This window comes from Mastigoproctus giganteus, chromosome 10 (assembly GCF_048544385.1).
Source record: "Mastigoproctus giganteus isolate SK-2022 chromosome 10, ASM4854438v1, whole genome shotgun sequence".
In the NCBI taxonomy this organism is placed as follows: domain Eukaryota; kingdom Metazoa; phylum Arthropoda; class Arachnida; order Uropygi; family Thelyphonidae; genus Mastigoproctus; species Mastigoproctus giganteus.
In genome coordinates this window covers 162,164,009-162,170,008 of record NC_143584.1, presented here as the reverse complement: position 1 = coordinate 162,170,008, position 6,000 = coordinate 162,164,009, and the positions used below count along the sequence as shown (strand labels likewise).

At 35.7% G+C, this 6,000-nt stretch overlaps 1 protein-coding gene across 1 annotated transcript in view; it reads left to right on the top strand.

The window, feature by feature from the left end:
* The first annotated feature begins 567 nt into the window (after window positions 1–567).
* The window catches only part of LOC150079435 (uncharacterized), a 171,794-nt gene continuing 166,361 nt past the window's right edge, over window positions 568–6,000 (top strand). The window contains exon 1 of the mRNA XM_090382327.1: window positions 568–676. The gene's annotated coding sequence lies outside the window, so the exon portion shown is untranslated. The remainder of the gene's footprint in view (window positions 677–6,000) is intronic.

Sequence of the window (6,000 nt, the reverse complement as noted above, 5' to 3'; positions counted from 1 at the left end):
CTTCCTAAAATGAGGCCTCCAGACCTGTACACAGTACTCAAGGCGTGGCCTGACCATTGCCTTATACAGAGGGACAATCACCTCCTTTTCCCTGCTAGCAAACGTCCTGCATATCATTGACAAAACCCCATGACCTGCTCTGGCAGCCTGTCTGCATTGGTCAGAAAACTTCAAATCTGACTGCACAATTACTCCCAGTCCTTTTTCATTTTCTACCACCCCAAGTGTAGTACCACACAGTTGGTATGTTCCTCTGGAGTTACTTCTACCCATATGCAGTACTTTACATTTTTCAATGTTAAACCTTAGTTGCCACTTCTCAACCCATCTGCCCATAATTTCTAGATCGTGTTGCAGTAGCACACTGCTATTACTGTCATTAACAACCCTGCCAACCTTTGTATCATCTGCAAACTTAGACATTAAGCCTGATAAATCTTCATCAATATCGTAAGATCATAGAACATCTATATTTTTGATAAATGTTGGGCTAAAATTCAACGGATCGTCAATTAAATAGACAATACGATGTGCTTCAATGTTTGTTGTCCATAAAAGCGTGGTGGCGCTGAGGCCATTTTGAAAAATCTTTTGTTGTGTGTTGTGTATGATCGGAAGTTGGTTTGGGAATTATATTTTATGTAGGAACGTTTTTTTCTTATTTTATACTTTCCTGGTGAGTATAACTCCATTTTTTGTGAAAGATAGTTCTTATTCATAGTCAACATACATCTGGAATGGTGTTTATATTTTAGTGGGTATTATAGTTTCCCAATCAATGAATTTCGGGTTTGTGGTAGCCATTTTGCTCTACGTTGTATTTAATGTTCGTGTCGCAGAGAAGAAGGAAAGAGATTTAAAGTGCTATGAACGCTACATCTGATATTACATTGTAATTTTTCATAATTTGATTCAAAACGACGAACAATTACAGCGTAAATCGATAAATATGTAATGAAATATATAGTTTTTAATATGGTCATACATAATATCGTAAGGCCTAAGATCAGCATACACATCAAGGGACAACTGCAAATACTGTAGTCAAATGTTCCCACAGCAGAATGATGATGAGATAGACATATTGAATTGGTATAGCTCATCATCAAAATATTGCAATGTGAATGTGCAGAGTATTATTTATAGTTGAATTAAATTAGTTAATAAAATCACTTGAAACAACTGACAACTTTATTAAAAGAAATAAGTGAAAATACTAAGTTGAGTGAATTCGAGACATACGAAAAGCGATAAAAATGTAAACAGGATTAAATAAGATTACAAAACGTGAGGATAAAATTACAAGATGTAAGGGAATAGCTTTCAAGATAGTATGTCTCTCTGTCAACTAAATAGAGCATGGTACAGTATAATAAAAATAGCTTGTTTGTCATGTGATAGAGGAAAATCAGGATACTGTGATGTTAAAAAAATGCAAGTAATCAGGAACTGGCAGTAATAAATGGTGTGCAGTAGCAACAGTGTTCTGAGTGCATCAGTGCTTTTTTTTTTTTTTTTTTTTTTAGAATTGTGTTATGGTTTTTTCCTATCATATGACAGGCCTGTGGAAACACCTGTGATAACAGTACATTTTGAAAAAATATTACTTATATTTTCTCAGAAAAGGGTGTTTCAGAGTAATTTTCTAATGCTGATTTCAAAAATAAGTTATTTGTTTTCATCACACACACATCAGGTTTGTTCAAAAACCACAAAGAAATTTTGATTTTTCTCAATTTTTATTAATTTTGGCAGAATTTGTGCATTAAAATTATAACAAAATGCTAACTTGGTAAAGATTTAGTACTCGGTGCACCCTTCAAAATGGCGGCGAGGAGAAGAGGGGGGAAAGCAGTGATTGACATGGGCAACACTGAAAATTGCTGATGCCCAACAGAAATGCTAAAACGACAGAAAACCACTCACCTCATCAATTGAATTATATTTTCAAAACAACCCAACATTTTGGAACTAATATTTCGCAGGAAAAAAAAAAAAAAAAAAATCACCCAATACAACAGACACCCGTCTCAACCATGGGAAACCAAAGAGTAAGTCACCAACAATCGAATACGCAAACAGAGGGTTTTTTTTTTTTTTTTTCTGGGGGGCTCTGCCCCCCAGACCCCCCGTTTCTGTGTACTATTTACTGAATAATACGATATACGCTATTATTCAGCCTTTCCCAAAACCAAACAACTTTCTTTTTTTGCTTTATAATTACACATCGATAAAATCAGATAATATGCTAATCAAGTATTAACACCACGTGACATTTCTAACATCGAAATTCATAACACGGGTGACACGCACGGCGTGGCACGCGTGCCTGATGTCTCCATATGTTCAGGAGAACACGTGACACTGGGCGGAGTCAGCACCCGTCAATCACTGCCGTGTCGGCGAGCGTAAAGAGGGTGCACCGAGTACTAAATCTTAGCCACTAACTTTACCAGATTTTTTTTTTAAATACATGTTGAAAACACTATTAAAAAGGTAAGTGTGGTAAAAAGTCTGCTAAACACTCACTTCCATTTTAAAAACTACAATGGGTCACATTTTTGTTTCGTTGGTTTTCTTGCAGATCCTCCCACTTTATAGTCCCTCTTCAGCATGCAACAATAGTCAGCATCATGTTGACATTCCACCTTCCCTGGTAGTTCATTCTCCATGTCTTTAATACCCTGGTGAAACCTCTCAGCCTTTTCTTCACTAACATTTCCTAGATTTTCTGGGAAGTAGTCAATGTGGGAGTGTAAAAAAGTAAACCTTGACACACATTGTAGCCCAGCTTCTTGAAGTTTGCTAACATATTTTCAACTATATTCCTGTATATGATCCTTGTTGTTCCCTAAGAAGTTCTCAACAACAGACTCGAAGCTAAGCCATGCCTGTTTTTCTCTTTTATTCATAGTTTCCTCATCAGTTTGCAAATTCATGTCCAACAAAAATACCTTGTTTCAGCTTCTCTTGGCTGATCAATGGGAATTTAGTACAAAGATAGTTGAAGCAGGGACCTTCTTGAGGTAAAACTGTTTCATCATTGATGAAACAGTTTGTGAATTTCAGGTTCTCATAAGTTTCTTTCCGAAACTTATGAGGAGAACTTGAAATTCTTCAAACTTTGTGGCATCCACTGTTCAATGCAGTCACAGAGTTTCACTCCAAAATAACACAGTACACATTTTTTTACAAATTTTGTAATTTGTCTTTGCTTGAGGACTACATAACTTCCACAAATATAACAAAATAAGTTTGGATTGTTCAGACACTTGTGTAAAGACATCTTACTCACTTTTCAACACAAGTTTGATATGATAACTTCAAAAATAAACGAGCTCACACTGATAAATGCTGCATGGAGCTTTCAAGGTAAAGAAACAAATGACTGAAGGCAGTGTTGCCAACATGTTAAGATTTAGTTTACAAATTCCTGGCATTTACTCCTAACTTAATTACGGTATAGTTTAGGGTTAAAACCTTGGGTTACGTAAATAGTTTAACTAATGTACAAGTTAGTGCATTTGCATCATTTCTGTACATAGCCAACTACATAAGTAGTTATAAATTGGCATCATTAAGTATATCTCATATTGTGAATACCTTCACAACGAGTTGCCATGATATCGCATTACCTCGAATAAGTAACGTTTCACCATAGGAGAAGACTATTGTTACTCATTCTCAGCAGATACCATCACCCATACGGCACTGTTTCAGAGCTTATTGGCTCATCAGTGGGTGGGCAGGTACCCTGGTGTTGCAATGATGACAACCCAGCTGCAAAGTATAAATCCACTGGTTGTCATCATTGCAACACCAGGGTACCCGCCCACCCACCGATGAGGAGCCAAATAAGCTCCGAAACGGTGCTGTATGGGTGATAGTATCTGCTGAGAATAAGTAACAATAGTCTTCTCCTATGGTGAAGCATTACTTATTCGAGGTAGTGCCATGTCATGGCAACTCATATACTTAATGATATACATCATTAAGTATATGAGATATACTTAATGATGCCAATTTATAACTACTTTTGTAGTTGGCTATGTAGTACAGAAATGATGCAAATGCACTAACTTGTACATTACTCCTAACTTAGTTGGAGTTACTCCTAAGTTGGCTATGTAGTACAGAAATGATGCAAATGCACTAACTTGTACATTACTCCTAACTTAAATTCAATAATAGACCATGACATCAGCTTAAGTGATTTGTGAAAAATTGGTATGTGATAGAAAAAAAACAAATAACATATGTTTTCTTCTCTGTACACAGAGTCCATGTGGCTGTATTTACTGTGGGAAATGTTTGCACCATGGGATGAACCTGGTTGCTCAGAACATCAAGTGGCAATAATTTGCCTATTCAGGGTTATGATAGGAACTAAAGAACACCAGGATATTGCTGCTAAAACCATTGTTGATCCTCCTTCACATTTGACGATTAGCAACAAGGCACTAAAGGTGATGCACTTCCTTTTGACATTCACCAAATGTAAACTCTCCCTGATTTTGGAAAAAAGTGTTGTAAATATGACTTTTTCAATAAGTGACAGTTTTTGTACTCCTTATTTCAATAAGTGACAGTTTTTGTACTCCTTACACCATTTGCATCCTCTTTTTAGCATTACCATCAGTAACAAGTGGCTTGGCAGTAGTGGCTCTGCCATAAATTTCAGCTGAGACTTGCATTAAGTTCTGCAGTTTTTTTGAAACAGTAGTTTTACATTTTCGAGCTACAATCCTTTTCAGCATCTGGTGGACTCTTTCAGTGAACTTCAGTTTTCTCCTACTGTTTGTTCTATCAGATTTTGTTTTTCTATACTTTTGGTGAATTTCAGTCTTTGAAATTCAGACAACTATAAAATCACCACTAAATAAACATCAGCTTTTATTGTCTTTCCTTCACATTACTGTCTGCAAGAAATAATAATAATAATAATTCATCACTGCAATTCATAAATACTTTGTACCGCCATTATTAAAACTGCTACTTTCATATCAGGTGTTTTCCATTATTTTGTCAATCCCCTCCCCCCATATATCATATCATGCCATCTACTGTTTAGTGTTGACAAAGAGGTGCCTGCATTGAAAGCTGCTTCTTTATGTTTTGTGATTTTATCTGCACCTGTTTTTGATTTTAACCTATTTTATCCTGCATATGAGGGACATTCAAAAAGTGTTGTTAAACATATACAGTAGAATCTCGTTAATACAAAGCTCAAGGAACCTAAATTTTCACACTTTTGTAATAACGAGGTTTGTAGTAATGAGGGTCCCCAGAGTGTCAAAATTTTACCTTTATTATTTCTTTATTTATTATTTATTTATTTATTTATTTTTTTTTGGCACATACTATATATCTAAGAATAATAATAAATAATAATACAGGAACTCCCTGACTTAAGGAATACTCGACTCATGGAAATTCGACTTTACGTAAGTTTTTGCCATTTTTTTACGTAAGTTGTGGAAATTCCCCAACTTACATAGCATTCGGTGGAACGCACCCCTTATGTAAAGGCGCCTCCATTGCCAGGTGGGCGGGAGCAGCAGTGCGTAGCATATGCTTCTTGATTAGACCAGGATTCGAGCCCATGACCACCAAATACGGAGGATGTGGAAAGGTCAGGGAATGATCACCACATATCCCCGGAGCAATATGGCCTTAGTTGCTAATGCTCCTAAAAACCAAAAAACAACAACCCTTACGTAAGTCGGGGAGTTCCTGTAATAACAAAAATAAATAAAAATAATTTAAATTAATAAAATAAAATAATTAAAATAAAAAATAATAAAAACAAAAGCCTTGTCTAACAATACAGTAGGATTAACACATTTTAAAGATTTTATTTTATTTGTAAGACAAACTAAGAGAAAAGCAATTAACAGAAATGGAAATATTGTACAGTATAAATTTTGATATATACAATACAGGAATACCTCGCATAGCGTGGTTTCGAACAGCGCGGGTTTCGCTATAGCGCAGTTTACA